Raw genomic sequence first — 19,851 nt, forward strand, 5'->3', positions numbered from 1 at the left:
ATAGGTTGGTTAGTGAGAAGGGTTGCGCACGGATTGGCAGCCGTCCGTGAGAGGCAATTGGTTGAGAAGGTAGGCAAAGAGAGTTCTGGGAATTAAAGTCACTTCTTGATTCGATTGTGAAAAAAAACAAAGGATGCAGAAATGAAATTTTTCAAGGCTTTGAAGAGCCCTTTGAGGGGAGACGTATATATTACCGCGAGTGTAGGAGAAGTTACACCGCTGGAGGATACAGCGGCATATGCTGTAATGGAGGAAAAGGGTGTCGCACCATGCCTTTGGCTAAAGCAATGGTGCAAAGCTACAGAGAAAGAAGGGTGTCTGGCGTTTCCGGAGCACGGAACGTTCAATTTGAGGATTTTGGAAAATTTGTGGAGGGTGCTAAATGAGCTAAAGCCACCTCCGAGGCCAGCACAGATGGAGGCATTGGCAATTTGGGAACTGATGGCACTACGACAACAGCAACAGAAATTTGAGAGGAGAATAAGGAAAGCAGAAAAGACACTAGCGGAGGCTAGGGGGGATAGTGCAGAGTGTTTGGAGGAGAGAAACAATAGACGGAGTCAGGCTGTTTCCAGCAATAGCTCAAGAAGGTGAAGATAAAGGGGGGAAAGACACTTGTAAGACTGACAAAAGTCCTTCCAAAGATAAAGAGGCTAGGAAGCCCAGGTCAGAGGTAGATGACTCAGATGATGATGAGTTCCTTAATCAGTTACTGAATGACCGACCACCGCCATATGCAATAGATGACAATAGACCAAGTACTAGTACATGTCCTGCAGGTCCGACTCAAGAGAAGGTGACAACGAGTCCGGTACACGTTAGTCCTGTCTCAACACCAGTTGTGGTGCAAAGTAGTTTTAGCGTGTCCACAGCCCACGGTTTGCAATCTCAGCTGCAACCACCACAGGTTCAGCGACTTTACCCTGATGTCCCAATCTTAGAGACTACCACAAATCTGATGGTGCCGACAGAGCAAGCATATGCAGGACCAAGGTTGATTCAGACTGATCCCACTCCACCTTTACTGCCCCAGGTACAGCAACAAATGATTCCGAATAACACTTTGGTCACAGGACCGCAGTCAACCATGGCACCAGTAATGAACCAGAATATGGGAGTTAATACTCCACAGGTTTTGGGAAGCAGGCAGACGCCAGAAGCCATATCTTTGCCCATTACAGTTGGTCCACCAGTACCATTGTGTGCACAGGCGAAGCCTAGTTTACGTGATCAAGGGATAATGACTCAAGATATGACGATAGGAGGGTTCGTAGGAAGCTCCCAAGGAATGACTCCAGTGGAACTGACATTCGAAGGACCTAGGTCTTTGTTAGACTTCCGTCCGATTGGGGCTCCTCCAGAAGCAATGAGACAGAGAGGTTTGAGATTGTTAACTCCGCAAATCTTGAATGCAAATATACTGCAGACACCATTAGCACAGGCTGGGAATATCTCCTTACAAGGTTTAACTGAGCAACAGCTGAACTTGACTTCTTCTGGTTCGCCAGTGAAAAATGGTGAAAGAATTTAGGAGTTGTTGCACGCGATTCAGTTACCTCATGAAATTGCCGTGGTGAAATGCAGTGCACACCTGAAGTCACAAGACTTCAATTGGAAATGGATATACGGATCAAGTTGCAAGGTTTTGCGCATTGAACTGTATATCGTTTAAGGATCAGTGGGAATTGTTACCTGAAACAGAAAATGAGACATGCACAGGTTACGCATTAAGTGTGGTTGACACGTTAGAAGAGTTAAGATTGTTGCAGGGACGTGCTAGCAGAGATGAGAAGTGTTCTTGGGTTAGGATGCAATGTGTACAAAGGCCAGATGACTTGTGGGTCTCAGACGAAGGGAAAATGGTCCTGCCGAACAGTCTTTTGTCACAATTTGCAAGGTTTTACCATGGTCAAGCACATCTTCGGAGGGATACCATGATCAGGTTGTTCAAAATTGATTGGTTTAACCCGAAGTTCAGACAAGCTGCAGAAGTGATTTGTCATAGGTGTATCATTTGTCAACAGATGAATGCGGGGAAAGGTACAGTGGTGATTCTGAGCCACATTGGGAGAGCTGGAGGTCCATTTAGCAGGATGCAATTGGATTTTATTGAGATGCCCATGTGTGGAGGTTTGAGATATGTATTGGTGATTGTGTGTATCTATAGTCACTGGATTGAAGCATTCCCTACACGCAGGAATTACAGCCTCACAGTAGCGAAGCTGCTGCTTAGGGAATTGATACCACGTTTCGGGTTTCCGATCTCTTTAGAATCAGATAGGGGAAGTCACTTCAACAACGAGGTGGTTAAGTTGCTGTGTGCAGCATTGAACATTGAACAGAAGTTGCATTGTAGTTACCGCCCTGAAGCATCAGGACTAGTGGAGCAGATGAATGTTACCCTGAAGTCGAGAATGGCAAAAATGTGTGTAGCCACGAATTTGAAATGACCCGATGCATTGCCTTTGGTGTTAATGTCAATGAGAAATACACCTAACAAGAAAACAGTATTGTCCCCACATGAGATTCTCATGGGCCGAGCTATGAGACTGACCGCAGTGCCTGCGAATGCTCTTGTGAATATCACAGATGATATGGTGTTGGACTACTGCAAGGGTCTGGCTGATGTGGTCTGCTCTTTTTCTCACCAGGTAGAAGCTACCACCCTGCCACCAATAAATGATCCAGCACACAACCTGAAAGCTGGTGACTGGGTTGTCATCAAGAAACACGTAAGGAAGTCGTGTTTGGAGCCACGTTGGAAGAGGCCATATCAAGTGATACTAACGACTACTACTGCAGTGAAGTGTGCGGGAATTCCGAACTGGATCCATGCCAGTCACACGAAAAAGGTGACTTGTCCAACTGATGAGGAAGTTGAGTTGCTGAAAGTACCAACAACAGAGAAGGAAGTCTCAGGGCCAGAGAGCGTTCGAAGGGGAACTGAGACTGAAGGAGAGCCCGTTGAGGACGGCTTGGTCACTCCAGTACGAGACGAGGGAGAAGAGATCCAGAGGGGTGACGGTGAGCCTATCTCAAATGAGGCAGCAGGAGAGCCTAATCAGAGAGAGGTTCTCCCAGAAGCAGACAATTATGGAAATGAGCTAGAGCATTTGACAGACCCAGAAGGCGAAGGGGTTGAGGTGGAAAAGGGCCAGAGAGTCCAAACTCCTCCTGAGCAAATTGCAGGTCCATCAAGAGAAGACACCATAGAGCCAGAGGAGGGCGAAGGGTTGCCACAGGAAAGATCAAAGAACAGAGAGATACTGAAAGGAGACAAGTGGCCAGAATTGTAAGTGAAAAGGGGAGAAGTGGTTGCCGAAGATGCAATAGAGGAAGAAGTTGATACAACAAGGAGCGAAGACCTAAGTGAAGGAGAGTTGCAAGGTGATCGCAAGTTGAAAAGAAAAAAGAGTAGCAAACGGAAGGTACGCAGGTCCTGATTGGGAGTATGCAACGACAGCTGAATGGCAACAAGGGTTCTTGGCGTTTTGCTTTGATCGAGAAGTTCCAGGTCAATACTTTGGCACTTGAGTCTGGCTGAAGAAACTGAATTGGTGTAAGATTGAATTGAAGTTGAGAAACTAAGAAAAGAGACTGAGAATTTACTGGATGAGGCTTTGAAAACCTGAATTGACTTTTGAAAAACGATTTTGACAAGCTTCTAACCTGAATTGACAAGGATCCTGGGAGTGAAACTGAAAGCAGTAAATAATTGCTGAAGGAAGACTTTTGCTTATTTGACTCTGCTGCGAGAAAAAAAAAAACCTATCCTCTGTTGTTGTTTGAATTAACCATTCTTCACTTTCTGATTCTGTACAGATCATGGCTAACATTAGAGAAGATAATAGAGGGAGTAGGCGTTGTAAATATTTGGGTGTTGGTTTAGGAGTTGTGTGTGGGATATTCATTATGATTGTGGTTGTGGGTATGACATTAATGGATAAGAGTGGGACTAACAATGCTACAATTCCTGAGACTACCACTGCACTAACAGCTTGGGAAAGGTTTGAGCTGCATACAAAATATTTGCATGAGGGAACTAACGTAAAACAGGAACTATCAACTAATGTTTTCTATTGCTTGCTGAGTGAGTATGTTGACACAATGGATGCAAAAGATTGTTTTGTGTGTACACAAATTCCTGTTTCGGTACAAGAGGGGGTTACCTATCATAGTCTGCCACTAACGTATGGGATAAGTTGTAGTCTGTTACTAACCAGATTCTACAATCAGGAAGAGATTCAATACTTTTACTCAAACTATGACCTTGTGTTTTCTTATGTGCCTATAATAGAGGATTTGAGTGGGGTAGCTAGATACTATAGTATAAAGTTAGTTAAAGGATTCTTTGAGTCGACATTAACAATTAGTACATCTTATGCACACCGAAATAATTTGACATGCTTGCTTACACCTGTAGAGAAATGTTTTTTAGATCACACTGAAGATAGAAGAAGGGCATTGAAGGGTAAACTAGAGAAAGGATTGCTGCAACAGGTTTTTGCCAGTAGTGAAGATTATGGTGTGATTAGAGAACAAGGGAAGCTAGCTTTAGATGCATTACATGTAGGGAAGCTTTGTATATCTAGACCGAAATCAAATTATGACAATGTGTTTGTGGGAATGCGTGAATGTAAACATGTGTTTTTGTTTAAGAATAAATGGACGTTCATGTTAAATGGACAGGATCCAGCAATCCCAGGGCTCTATTACATAAGTGGACTTAATACTTATTACTGTCTTCCAAAGGGATGGTATGGGACATCTTATTTGGGGATAGTTTTCCCAAAGATATATCAACTTGATGATTTGAAAAGGTTTCCAAAATTGTCTGAATTACATCGTACTAGACAGAAGAGAGAAACTGCTGCTGGTGTAGTAGGAGACATATTTGGGGGGATAATTCCTTCAGTGGGAGTTATTTTGAACTCCATAAAGATTCGAAAGTTGCCTACTATTGTGGATAACATGCTGACAAATTTTTCAGGGGCTATACTCCTGATGGATACTGAACTTGCTGCGGAGAGGGCTATGACTTTTCAAAACAGGCTTGCTTTAGACATTCTTTTAGCGAAAAATTGCAGAGTTTGTAAGATGCTCAATGACCGGCACTGTTGTGCGTATATACCCGATAATAGTAATGAGATTAGAAGTATGCTTACTAACTTGACTAGGGATAGTACGGACTTGAAGGATTTGAAAGAACCAGGTGTTTCGGAAAAGGTTGGAAAAGGATTTGCTTCAGTGGGAAAATGGCTTAGTAATATTTGGCATGGGATATTGTCTAAAATAATACAGGGAATATTGATTGTTATAGCTTGCTTATTTGGATTGTGGGTGGCATGTGAAATTAGTAAAAGAATAAAATTGAAGATGGCGAAAAATAATAAGAGGAGGGAAGAAAAACAAAGGGAAAAATTATTCAGGGCAAAATCAAAGGGGAAGCCAATAAGGGAAGAGATTGAGATGAGGGAATTTTAGGATGTAAAATTTGTGGGGAAGGTTTTGTGTGATGACAAGAGTCATCAGAGGAAGGATTGTTGGAGTGTGTCTTTTAAAAGCAATATTAACATGAAAAGCTGCAATATATTGTGTGATGAAGCTGCATAGAAAATGTGTTAATGTAGAAAATAATGCACACTTTGAAATGTGCCCACGGGGAGTGGCTATCAATGTATACGAAGACTAATGAAAGTTATTAATGCTGAATTAATTATGTACTAATGTTTTGAATTTGTACTAACATATCATAATTAGAGTCATGTATTAGGGGTTTGCTCAATTAATCATTAGGCCTTAGCTTAGCGAGGGTCTGGGCCTAGCTGCCTGGTTTCATACTAAACTGCATTTTTCTAACGTGCAATGTGCTGCTTTCCTGAAGGACACAAAGCTGTACTTTTCCAGAAGTTATGTGTGTAGCCGTAGCAAATTCTTTCTCATGAGACCCGACTTGCTCAAAAAGACATTCTTGCTGAATGCAACAGTGTAATTCGTAACAGGTGCAAGGCTGCCTGGAGTAAGAGAAAACAATGGAGCTACTGACTGGAGCGTAAAGTGTAACTTTTCTTACCTGACATTCCAACCGATGAAGACGTCAATAACATGGGCCAATCAGGGACATGAGAACTGTGTTTTGTGGAAAATTCTAGTGAAGTGCGTGGAGAATTATTGGACAGAGATAATGATGCACCAATTATGAACCAATGAGGAATTAAGAGCAGATAAGGCAGTTTTGATTTAACCGCACAACCCAAGGAGAAGGGGGCCCATTCCTTTGAGAGTTTGTCCTGATACTCTCAACCATCCTCTACCTATTCTTTACCTGATACTTACTTCTCCTCCATATGAGGGAAGATTTTATTCCTTAGCTATGCTACATTGAGACTTTGCCCAATCCTATCCTTGCTGAGGATGAAGACGACTGATGTCCTGAGGACAAAGACTGATGCTGTTTGCTGATCTATTGGATTGGTAACTATCTGATGCAAAATTGTAATTGTCTGTTTGCCTTTTCTTTCTAGGTACCAACTGCTCTTTTGATAGAGGCCATAGTTTAGAAGTTTTCCAAATTCGTGTTTGCTAAAATGTTTTGCATGAAGCCCAACATGCTAATGCTAATTTGAGATTAGTTAAGGTGTTCACAGATACCCTACGCAAATAGACAAATGACTGAGTTCTTGCTTTGTTAAATCATGTACTACTGAGACCTTGCTAAGTTGCTTCTTACTGATGACGTGTTAATACTGAATGAATATTCCCTATGCATTGACTAACTGAGTTCTAATTGCAAAATGTGAAGAGTTACTAATGAGATGAATTGCTAATGAGATTAACAGAAATGATATTAGATTGTGACTAATAGGGAAATAAATATCCTAACACTTAACGAAATTGGTGTGGTTATTCATGACTGAAAGGTCGTGGTGTGTTCAACTTATTGATTCTTACTAAATTTATTGATTGGGTTGCTAATTAGTTATTGAAAATTATTGATTGGTTTATTGATCTATTGATTTCTGATGCCCAAAGCTACTTTGTACTGGGAAGTCCCCGAACGTGGTCAAAAGGTTCATCGACCTAAACGCTTCTCCTTGTAAGTTTACTTATTAAGGCTCTGACGCGCTAACAAAGCCATATTAGCACTCTTTCGTGTGTAAAACACATGTGGTAGTTGATAAGCAAACACTTATAAAGAGCAGGTGAAATATAAAGTAAAAAATAAGTCTGGTGGGAAATAAAATGCCAAGCCTCAGTCTTACCTCTGATTCCGAAAGTACATACCACCAATGCCACGTGAAACTGGCTATCGGTTGCAGAAAAATCCTTCTGTTGGTCGATACTCCTCCAAAAGGAGGAGGGAAGGGGGTAACACCCTATCCAGGGGTCGTGTTTGTGAGGCAGCGCTGGAGAAACTGCCCACTTCACCCCCGGTTCCAATCGTAACCTCGCTGCTGAAATATGCAGCAAAATTGAACCGTTACGCAAGGGTCTGGAAAGAAGAGCTCTGTCAAGCGATTATCATGAATGGACATCTCTTCAGGTATCCACCAACCTCAGGGCATCAGCCAGGCCCCGGTCATGCCAGGAGTCGCAGGCCCCTCCCCTTGACCTTAGGAATCACCAAAACGAAAGTAGAAATAGCAAATACAAGGCCCTCTGAGCTCCCCCCCAGTCTCAGGGCATCAGCCAAGTCCCAGACAAGCCAGGAAAGGCAGGCCTGTCCCCTTAACTTTAGAGAGTCTCAGAAAATTCGCGAATGCGCCCCAAATCCATCAATCTTTGTGATCAAGAGATATCAGCCTTGCCCCACACAACCCAGAGAACGAAAGCCCAACCCCTTAGATATTCAGAAGGAGTGTATTGCTTGAAGGCTCTTTCGTCACCTGGCTACAGACATGCCAGAGTAATGCAGGCCCAGCACCTCAAGGATCAGAAATTACCCCAACCCTTCTACCAAACCAAGTTGACTTGGGCTGGGGTCGTCCTTTACATCACCACTCAAGGGCCTTTCACCTCTCTTCCCATCTCTTCGCAAGACCTCAGAAAGTGCCAAAAGGAAAAAGAGTCCCTGGCGTAAGGGTTTCTCCTGACTCCCAGAGTTCTCAGCAGTCATCTCATTTTGCATCCATTAGCATAACAAAGTTGCCCTCTTTCTAGCTTTGGCATATCCCTCCTCTTCCTGTCCACTGCGACCAGCTCCTGGGTCTGAATGCCAGGCACCAGGCCAGGCTTCCCTGGACAGAGCCCAGACAGCAATTGGTTGGCACTCACCTTCGCTTGCCCAGGACTCTGCTGCCCTGTAGCCTAGGTCTGTAGGTAAGGCTCAGCTGTTTTTGGCCGGGTGGGGGTAGGCAGAAAAGGAAAAGGACTGTCTTTTCCCTCTTGCCCAGAGTCTTTCTGTTCCTATCTCGCTCTTTCTAACTTGCTGAAAACGGGAGATCAAGAAAGGGCTCTTGCCCTCTGCTTCCCCTCTTTTCCATCAATTGCTCCCATGTGAAAGGGATCCAAAAATGAAAGAAAAACACTGCTGAAGATGCAGACTTTTTCTGACATTTTTCTCTACCAAAGAGTAGCCTCTGAGCAGAGGAAAAAATTAATAAAAGAAAAAGGGGGAGATTAAATCCAACAGAAATATAACGAAAGAAAGAAAGAAAGACAGAAAGAAAGAAAGGTAGAAAGAAAGAAAGAAATAAAACAATACACAGCTGGCACAAAGTGGCCAGGTTGGTTTTATTTGCACCCAAACACATTAGCGCCACTTTACAGAGAGCCAGTGAAGCGCTACTTTCGTTTTTTTGTCTTTTTTTTCAACTGCATGGTTTTCCCCTGGTGGGGAAGTGCACCATTCCTGGAGGTACTGCAATACCAGGTTGATGCCTGAAGTGGAGCGGGCAAGCTCCTATTCCATCCCCCTGTTCCAAAAATTAATTTAATATATGGTCCACAGATAGAGGACGTATCAGATATTGAAAATGATAAGAACACATTTTTTTAAATGGTTCTGAAATCCTTTTTTTAAAGGTATATACTGAAAAAAAAAACATATACGGAATAGAAAAACTATGGTGAGCAAAGAGTCCATGTATCACAAGCGGTGCAAAAAACACAATGTATACAGGATTACACACATCCCAAAGGGAACAACTTTATTTACAAAAACCCCTCCCCTCTTAAATCTTTATTGGATGCTAAATAGAAGAGTCCTCCCATCCCCATCCGGTGTTAAAACTAATATTTTATTAAGGCCTATACAAGTGCCATTCCGATTGCATCTATTGGCAAGGTGATGCAGGTTAAGATGTTCAAGTGACTCATCCTTTCCAGTTTGTGATTTGCCAAAGCTGGTTGGCTTTCTGAGCGCCACAAAACGTTCGATCAACAGGTAAGTAAGTGGTCATTTTGTCTAAGCAAAGATTTCTGCTATCTTCTGGTTGTAAGTTTTTATGTGTGAAAAGCAACAGAGTGCGGGCTTCCCACAGCGTTTGTTTGCCACAGTTTATAAGCCGCCAAGCTGTCACTTTTTTCGTTGGGGTAAGACCCAACTCATATAATATGTTGTCAAAAGACAAGGAGGGGATGTCAGCTATGTGTTCCATGAAAGGCTGTAGCAAAGTCCAAAAGTTCCAGGCATATCAGCAATCCAAAAGGAGATGAGAAATAGTCTCTTCATGTAGACAGGTAGGCCGGGGGCAAACTGCAGAAGAAGCAAGGTCATGCATGTGCTGGAAAGGTTTTACAGGGAGACATCCATGTACGCTCATCCAAGCCAGATCTTTCTGTTCATGTACGGGAGATTTGTGCCCTACGAAAGCCCATACCTCCCTAGAACGTGATTCTGATAAGGAAACAATAATTTCATGTTTTTTGTGCTCACGATAAAACGTTTTAAAACTTCAAACATTTTTGCATATATCTAGCTTTAAAGTGGTAAAATCCAACCCCTGAAGGAACAAGCATAGTTGTTGATAGAATGGAGGAAGAGAAAAGGACAAAGGAGCAACATTGTTAGGGTGAAACAAACCAAAGCGATGGAAGAGCCCGCCAGTTAAGTTACAAGTAAAAAGACTAGCTACATTTAGGGGAGAATGGTACAGACGAAATGAGGTGGAAGAAATAAGTTTGGAATAAAAGAAAATATAGACATCTGACAACCCTTTGCCTCCATTTGTCCAATGTTTACAGACCTTCACCCGCTGAAGCATTTCCATGTAGGAACCGCACAAGAAGGAGAAAAACATTTTAACACATTTTTGCAAGATAGCACAAGATGGTGGGTAGACCATAGTGAGATAAAGCATTAGTGGGAATAAGAAGGCTTTTATAACTAAGACTTTACCTTCCATAGTCAGTTTATGGGTAGACCATGAAGAACCCCCCCCCCATTTTACCATATACTTCTGCCCAATTTTTTACCTCATGACCAGTCTCAGCAAAATAAACCCCAAGAATTTTGGTAGGTTCACGGGTAACGGAAACAGGGAGATGCGCCATATGATCCTAAGGACCTAACATGAGGCAAACACATTTGTCAAGATTCAACCCTAGCCCAGACACTAGTTGGAATAATGAAGCATGCTGCACAGCCCTGCAAACCACCATTGGACTAGCACATAAGAGGGTAACATCGTTCACATAAGCCACCACTTTTACATGCAATCCTGAACCTTCTGGAATAAAGGAGCCGGTGATGAGAGGGTCCTTCTGCAGTTGGCACAAAAAAGGTTCAACAGCAAATATAAAGAGAGTAGGAGACAGAGGACACCCTTGCCGGACTCTGGCTTGAATAGAAAACTCTTTGGTGTGAAAACCATTAATGCTGACCATACTGATAGCATGTGCATTAAACAGAGAAAGGATATGGATAAACTGATTGGGGGCCTGCAACCGGCTTAGTAATGCAAATAGAAATGGATGAGAGACATGATCAAATGCTTTTTGAAAGTCTAAACTCAAAACTCCTAGCGAAGTGTGGCGTTCTTGTGTATAACTTGTACAAAAGCGTTATCATGCCTTTATGGAGGGATTGCGGCATACTGCTCTTGCCCACCATTTCCTGGTAGAGGTTTAGCAAGTCTGGCCCGATCAGGCCCCACAGTTCGACATAAAGTTCCACTGGGAGGCCATCACTTCCGGGTGTCTTGCCTCTCATGGAGGTCATGGCAGCCAAGTGCAGCTCTTCCAGGGTGAAGATATAGTTCAGGCCCTCTCTCTCTCTTCTGGACTCAAGACTTTATTAAGACCTTGACAGAGGGGTTTCCTCCATCACAAATGTGATGGATATCCCATCCACCGTCTTACGATTTCCACTGAATATAATGGAATCGTAATACGGCGGACGGGATAGCCGCCACATTTGTGATTGAGGAAACCCCTCCGTCAAGGTCGTAATAAGGCCCTCAGTGTCTTTCAGATGCCCTTTAGGGAACTGTCCACCTGGGATCTCTCTGACGACTTCGGTGAGTAAAGCTCACCATGAAAGTCGGTAACAACTTTCATGATGTGCTCTTTCCCACTCTGGAGGTTGCGTGTGGGCAGAGTGAAGTTTCTTGAAGAAGAAGGAGTTGCATTTCTCGCCCTTCTCTTTTCCCGTGCAGCAGCTCTACTTGCATCCTGGAAGAAGCTCCGGAACCTGTCCTTCACCCATTCCCACCACTCGCTGGTGGAGTGAAAGAGGTCCCTCATGTCCCTCCACTCTACATACGCAACTCTGAGGTTCGCCACTAACTCCTTGTTTTCCAGCAACAAGCAGTTCAGTTTCCACGATCCGGGGCCAGCGGGGAACTTCCCTGTAAGTTCCCCCTCAAAACTGACTGGTCTGTGGTCCAAATAGTGGATGGCAACCATGGAGCTCTGCCCAGACTTTACAGTTGGGGAGGTGAAGAGGAAGTCGATCCGTGAACACACCGATATATCTGACCGGCTCCAGGAGACGTTCCTGGCATTCAGCCCCATACGTCCGATGACATCCTGCAGGGATCTCTCACATATCATCTCCATCAACAGTTTGGATGTCACATACATCCCTGCAGAGTCTTACCCAGTGCATTCGTCCAACTCTGCTGTGCGGCTGAAATCACCACCCATCAGGATGGTCCTGGAGGTCACAAGCTGCATCCTGATCACCCTGAACATCTTGAGCCGTTAATTCTTCTCCTGGGGGCATAGACATTGATGAGCCTAACGGGCTCACCGGACCACGAGCCGTACACGACCAGCACTCGGCCGTTGACCTGCTCAGTAACTCTGTTGGTGGTGAAATGCCTCCCCTTGATCAGAATGGCAACTCCAGATGATTTGCAGTCGTTTCCTCCAGACGAAAGCGATGGCCTGTGCGTCCACTGCCATGCTAGCTGGCTGTACAACTGGGCGTACGGAATCTCACATTTCTGCAGAAAGCAGATATCTCGGTCCTGGGTGGCCAGGAAGGACAATGTGCCAACACGCATAACCTGACTCTTTATGTTCCTGACGTTTAGGGTGAACAATGATATGGCCATTGTCTCTGCGCTAGCTGTCAGTGTCTGGGGAAGGGAGAACCGCTACTGGGGTTGGGGCCCTGGCTGTTTTATTGGGGACGCTGAACCGCCTGCTGGTACTCCTTTCCCTTGCTCTTGTCGTCTTCCTAAATCAGTATGTCAGCTATTGCCTCTGGGATTTCCATCCACTGGGTCATTCCACTTGGGGCCCTGGTGACATCTATCAGGGCTAGCTGTTGGTGTAGCTCCTGGAGTACAGTTTGTATGGCCAGGTTTTGTTCGCCTGGGGTGTCTCCTCTGTCTTCTATGTCATCCTCATCAGAGCTGATGGTGATGTAGTGTTAGGACTCGCACTCACACACGCACACTTCTTGCTGCTCCTTCAAAATAAGTCAGCATGCATGAAAAAAGATGAAACATGTCATGAATGTGCTTACAGCACAGCACTTCCCTGTTACTTGTGATGAAAATAATCTTCAGTCGGAAGACCGAATATTACATTGCATGTATGTTTATATTGATATAAGCAAGTCTTGTCCCATTTGTGAACTGTGTGCCCAGCAGTTTATGGAGACATAGAATTCCTTCATATGAATCATCAGAAGTGTTTGATGACTCATCATCAGCATGTGTCTGATGACTCATCACCAGCACAACATCCACACCCCTCATGATTGATGACTCATCACCAGCATGTGTCTGATGACTCATCACCAGCACACCAGTCTATAAATAGAACTACCAAAGTGTTTGCAGGAGGCTGGCCTGGTTTTTAGTCGGTACCTTGGGTACTTACACCTTATACCATGTCCAGTTATCCCTTATTAGTGAAGAAGAAGTGTTCTAGCAGCTTAGGCTGATAGAGGTAGCTATAGCAGAGCAGCTTAGGCTGAACTAGGAGACATGCAAAGCTCATGCAATACCATTTATAGTTACACAGTACATATACACAAGTAATGACAATACTTAGTGTCACCAAAAATAAAAGTAGTTTATTTGGGTGACACAGTAACAAAAATATCTTAGAGGCAATACACCTTCTGGAGGTAAGTATTATACACAATATATATACTAGTAATTAGTCATAGGACAGTGAAAACAATAGGAAATGCTATAGAATGCAATGGGAGAAAATAGATCTAGGGGCACCACAAACCATATACTAAGAAAGTGGAATGCGAATCACAAATTCCCCCCTAGACAAGTGTAGTGTGTGCAGAATCGCTGGGGGAGTAAGAATACAGTAAAGGTAAGTCAATTACCCCACCCCAGAGCCCAGAAAAGCAGGCGTAAAGTACTGCAAGTTTCCTTAGGACACACTACACCTCGTGATTGGAATTTTGCAGTAACCAACCAAGTCTGCAAACAACAACTGCTGGATTCCTAGACCTGAAGACCTGCAAAAGAAGGGGACCAAGTCCAGAAGGCGAAAGGAGTTCCAGGAAGGGCAAGAGCCCCTGCCAACCCAGAATAGGGTGCAAAAGACTCTCGTTGGACGAAGACTGTAGGAATGCACCCTAGGAAGATGCCAGCATGTTACTGCGTGATGCAGAGGTTGTCCCACGACGTGAAGATGGATGCAGATGTGATTTCGTGTTGGAAGTCGCCAACAAGCCTTGGTTATGACAAAAGTGCATTTTGCTTCAAAATGTCGCTGTCTGGACCCAGGAGGGACCTGGGGGCCTCAACTCTGTGTGAGGAGGAAGAGGGTCTCTCAGCGCTTTAGAGAGCCCTCAGGATGCCAGACAGCACCCACAGGAGTCACAGGACACAAGGACAAAGGAGGTGCAAAACGCAAAGGAAGATCCCTTGCCGCCGGAGAACAACTCGGCGAGTTGAGCATTGCAGGATGGAGTGCTGGGGACCTGGGCCAGGCTGTGCACGAAGGAATTTAGCAAATAGTGCACAGAGGCCACAGGAGGTGAAGAAAATGCAGCACACAGGGGTACTGTCGCTCTCAGGGAAGGCAAGGTCTTACCTCCTCCAAATAGCGTCAGCAGAACCTCAGGACAGTCGATGTCGATGGGGTCCACCCTCTGTGTCCTTAGGAGTACACTTGTCATTGTGAGAGGAGTCCAAGAGTACCGGTCGTCGTCTTGGAAGGTACCTGCGTGAGCAGGGGAGTGAGTCCGTCACCCCACGGGAGATTTCTTTGGTCCTTCTGGTGCAGGATGAAGGCAGGGAGTCCTCAGAGTGTGTATACCATGGCAACTGTTGCAGTTACTGGCTGGAGCTGAAGTTGCAGAGGAAAAGTATCCCCTGTGGAAACTTTGTTGCTGTTACAGCGGTTCCTGGAGCAGGCTGCGGTTGATCCAAGGTCAGAGGATGAAGTAGTAGTTGCAGAGGATTACTGAAGGAAACTTTCAAGCAGAATCTCAAGACAACCCACAGGAGAGAGCCTAAATAGCCCTGAGAGGGGGATGGCTACCTTATCACGTAAGGACCTATTAGGAGGGGTCTCTGATGTCACCTGCTGGCACTGGCCACTCAGAGCCCTCCAGAGTGCCCCCACACCTTGCAAAGCAAGATGGCTGAAGTCTGGGACACACTGGAGGAGCACTGGGCACCACCCCTGGGGTGGTGATGGACAGGTGAGTGGTCACTCCCCTTTCCTTTCTCCAGTTTCACATCAGAGCAGGGGACAAGGGGTCCCTGAACCGGTGTAGACTGGTTTATGCAGGAAGGTCACCATCTCTACCCTTCAAAGCATTTCCCGAGGCTGGGGGAAACTACCCCTCCCTAGCCTGTAACACCTATTTCCAAAGGGAGAGAGTATAACACCCTGCTCTCAGAGGAAATGCTTTATTCTGCCTTCCTGGGACTGGGCAGCCCAGACCCCAGGATGGCAGAACCCAGGAGGTGGCAGCAGCTGTAGCTGCAGTACAAGCCTCAGAGAGCTGGTTCGGCAGTACTGGGGATCCAGAGTGGTGCCCCCAGGATGCATAGAACTGGCTTCCCAATACCAGATTTGGAATGGGGGGACAATTCCATGATCTTAGAAATGTTACATGGCTATATTTGGAGTTACCATTGTGAAGATACATATAAGTATTGACTTATATGTAGTGCACGCGTGTAAAGGCGTCCCAGCACTCACAAATTCAGGGGAAATGGCCCTGAACTATTTGGGGGCACCTTTGCTAGTGCAAGGGTGCACTCACACTTAGTAACTTTGCACCTAACCTTCAGCAAGTGGAGTTTAGACATATAGGTGACTTATAAGTTACTTAAGTGCAGTGAAAATGACTGTGAAATAATGTGTGGGTTATTTCACGCAGGCTACAATGGCAGGTCTGTGCAAGGGTTTGTCTGAGCTCTCTATGGAAGGCAAAAGAAATGCTGCAGCCCATATGGATCTCCTGGAACCCCAATGCCCTCGGTACCTAGGAATCATATACTAGGGACTTATACTGGGGGTCCAGTATGCCAATTGAAATTGGTAAAAGAAGTCACTAGCCTATAGTGACAAATTTAAAAGCAGAGAGAGCATAAGCACTGAGGTTCTGATTAGCAGAGCTTCAGTGACACAGTCAAGCACTATACAGACACACACATTAGGCCATAAACAATGAGCACTGGGGCCCTGACCAGCAGGATCCCAGTGAGACAGGCAAAAACATACTGACATACAGTTAAAAATGGGGGTAACATGGCAAAGAAGATGGTACTTTCCTACAGTGTTTCCTGTGCTTGGCTTCGAGTCTTCCTTCGCTCGCAGGTGTCCCTGTTTCAGCTGAAGTTCCATGTTTCTTTCAGGAGTCGTCTTTTCAGTGTGAGGCTTCATCGGAGCTTCCCTCTCTGGAGCAGATTACTTTCGCAGTGGCTGGAGAATTTATGAGCAGTATTCCATCTCCCTCAAATAATTGAAATATTCCAGGAGACGTTGGTTCATGAGTAATTCCCCTCTCATCTCCCTGTTTTTACCTTTCTTGAGGTTAGTGACCTTTTGGTGCATTATGAAAGACATTCGTAGATGCTGAGAAACCCGTGATACAAGACTATTTTCCAAAGACAGCTTAAGAAGTATTTTTAAAAGCAACATTGAAATTAAGTGTTGTAAACTCCTGAAAGCATTGCTCGATATCTATGCAAACTTAAACGTTTATTCTGATTGTTTTGGAGCGAGTCTATTGTGTAAAAACAAATAACAAAAGACAAATTCATAAGTTTGGTTTTATAACAATTTTGTTGTGAGTTACAAAAGAGTGCTTGATAGTTGAGCAATCGAGCACTAATAACTATTGTGACTTTGCTGACAGACTTGGTGATTGCCCAATTGAATTATAATAATTATTGTTATTTTGCTGAAAGACTCTGATATTTGTAGTTCTTTTGTTTTTTATTTGTTTTTGGTCTTAGAATTCCTGCACCAAGCCCTGAGGCAACTTTCTTAGAACAACAGTGACACTCCTTCGTGAACCAGTGTTTTGTTTCTCTTCCCTTCCCAAATCCCTGTTCCCTATCCCTTTCCCCCAGGGGCTATTCGCTCGTTCCCTGTTCATTTCAGATGCAAGAGAATAGTGTTAAGGGGTGAGGGCTTTGCTCCAGCCGAACCTGGAATTCAGGTGAGTGGACATGGTCTTGTCAGAAAGCCAAGCCCATGAAAATTAAGTCCGCCCGAGTGAAGATGTCTCAGACAGAGGTCAACATGGAGGATCTTGGGCGGACTCTGTCGCAGGTTCAGGCTGAGGTAGCGCAATTGAGGGAGGAAAATGATTCTCTTAGAGACCAACTTGAGAGATACAAGATTAGAGGGGAACCATGGTTAGGTGCAATTCCTAGAACAGACAAGCCCTTTCTAAAACCACCAACCTTTGTTCCTAATAAACCTACTAAACCTGAAGAAGCAACACCTATGAAACTCACTGTAGTGACACCTACACCAGTTTCATTGGCTCTGCCCGAAAGATTCACTGGCGACAGTAATAAATTTGATATATTCATGAACCAATGTTACTTGCAGTTTTTGTGCAGGCCTGGAGCTTTTCTGGATGATGCCGCAAAAGTTGCTTTGTCCTTTCGTACCTTGTAGGGAATGCTGCTAATTGGTCTATCTCCTTAGTCCAAAACGATGACCCTCTTTTGTATAATTTCCCAGGGTTTCAAGCCCAAATGAAGAAACGTTTTTCTCGACACAACTTCATGCAATCTAGTGATACTGAGTTATTGAATTTGAAACAAGGAAATAAAGACCTCTTAACATACGTAACCACTTTCAATAGATTGGTATCAGAAATCCATTGAACAGAGAGTAAAAGAACCTAATTATTTTATCGGGAACTCCGAGATGAGTTGAAAGACATTCTATCTCAGGTAGTAGAACCGCCAGAAGATTGTGGTAAATTTATCGATTTAGTCGTTAAACTTGATCATCGATTAGGAAAGGCAAAAGAGGTAGAGGAGATGAGACACGTCTTATTGTTGTACATACTGAGAAAAAAGAAGAGACTAAGGGCCATATTTATACTCCGTTTGCGCCGAAATTGCGTCGTTTTTTTTGACGCAATTTCGACGCAAAACTAACGCCAACTAACGCCATATTTATACTATGGCGTTAGAGGCGAATAGCGCCAAAGTTCCTGGAATGTGCGTCATTTTTTAGCGTGAACCCCTTCCTTGCGTTAATGATATGCAAGGGAGGCGTTCCCGTCTAAAAAATGACTCCCAGGCCTTTACGTGGTATTTATACTCCCGGGCAAAAGAGACGCCCGGGAGTTGGCGTGGCAAAAAACGGCGCATTTGCGCCACTTTTTAACGCCTGCTCAGGGCAGGCGTTAAGGGGCCTGTGGGCTCAAAATGAGCCCACAGGTGCCCTCCCATGCCCCCAGGGACCCCCCCTGCCACCCTTGCCCACCCCAGGAGGACCCCCAAGGATGGAGGGACCCACCCCAGGGACATTCAGGTAAGTTCACGTAAGTATAATTTTTTATTTTTTATATTTGTTTTTGGTGGCATAGGGGGGCCTTATTTGTGCCCCCCTACATGCCACTATGCCCAATGACCATGCCCAGGGGACAGAAGTCCCCTGGGCATGGCCATTGGGCAAGGGGGCATGACTCCTATCTTTACAATGATAGGAGTCATGTTGATGGGGGATGGGCGTCGTTAAAAAATGGCGCAAGTCGGGTTAAGACGATTTTTTCGACGTAACCTGACTTGCCCCATTTTAAGACGCACATGCGCCATTTTCCCCCTACGCCGGCGCTGTCTGGTCTACGTGGTTTTTTCCCACGCAAACCAGGCAGCGCCGGTCTGATTGCGCCGTCTAACGCCATTCCATAAATACGGCGCCCGCATGGCGCTTCAGAATGGCGTTAGACGGCGCAAAACTTTTTGACGCTAAACTGCGTTAGCGCAGTTTAGCGTCAAAAAGTATAAATATGGGCCTAAGGCCCATATTTATACTTTTTTAGCACCACATTTGGGCCTCTTTTTAATGCAAAAGTGGTGCAAACTTACAAAATACAACTCAAAAAATGACGCAAATGCGGCACTAAAAAAGTATAAATATTGGTCTAAGAATCAGGAACGTACAGAACCAATGCAAATCCGTTCTCTGTTATCCATGGAAGAAAAAGATAGGAGACGTTCTTTGAAATTATGGCCCTCATTATGACATTGGCGGTAAATCCCACTTACCGCCGGCAGTGTCAGCCGCCAACATACCACCGTGTGGCAAATATCTGTTCGCCATATTACGACACACACACACCAATCCGACAGAATACACATACACAAATCCACCAGCCCAAAGGTCAGTGGAAAAGTGGCAGTCCCAACACCCATACTGTAACACCAACAAAACAACGCCCATCACATTATGACCCACGAATCACCATGGCGGACATTCAACAGCAGTAAACTATTGGCGGTACATACAGCTGCGCTCAGAATGGACACACACTTACAAACAAAACCACATAGGCCAATACTAAAAACACACACCTGACACTCATACACACACCACACCTTTGGAGAAGTGTGGCACAATGGTTAGAGCAGCAGACCCTGATGCAGAGATCTGGCCCAGGACCAGGGTTCAATTCCTACCTCAGCGGGTCTTGGGCTCAATTCCCTTGGACCAGATAATTCTCGCCTCGGTGCCTAATCTAATTAGGATGTCCCACTCTGGGTGTCGTGCAGGCTCTCATTATCCTAATGAGACTACTGGATTTTGAGCGGCAAGATCGTTCACAGTGTGGGGGACTGAGTCTGACCCACAGTGGATGACACTTGTCACTCTAAATCTGAGTTTTGCTCCAGCTAACTAGCAATGCCTCATCTCTCCCAAATGGTAGAGACAATTGGGCAGCCGAGCGCATGACATCTTAATTCTTCTCAGAGAAGTCGCGGTCACTCAGGTCACAACCGG

At 44.8% G+C, this 19,851-nt stretch overlaps 1 non-coding gene across 1 annotated transcript; it reads right to left on the reverse strand.

Moving 5' to 3' along the window:
- Positions 1-8,835: 8,835 nt before the first annotated feature.
- Positions 8,836-9,028, reverse strand: LOC138297621 (U2 spliceosomal RNA). The gene has a single exon (XR_011204185.1). It is a non-coding gene; the product is annotated as a U2 spliceosomal RNA (small nuclear RNA).
- Positions 9,029-19,851: the final 10,823 nt, after the last annotated feature.

The sequence above is a fragment of the Pleurodeles waltl genome, chromosome 5, assembly GCF_031143425.1.
Source record: "Pleurodeles waltl isolate 20211129_DDA chromosome 5, aPleWal1.hap1.20221129, whole genome shotgun sequence".
Lineage (NCBI taxonomy): Eukaryota > Metazoa > Chordata > Amphibia > Caudata > Salamandridae > Pleurodeles > Pleurodeles waltl.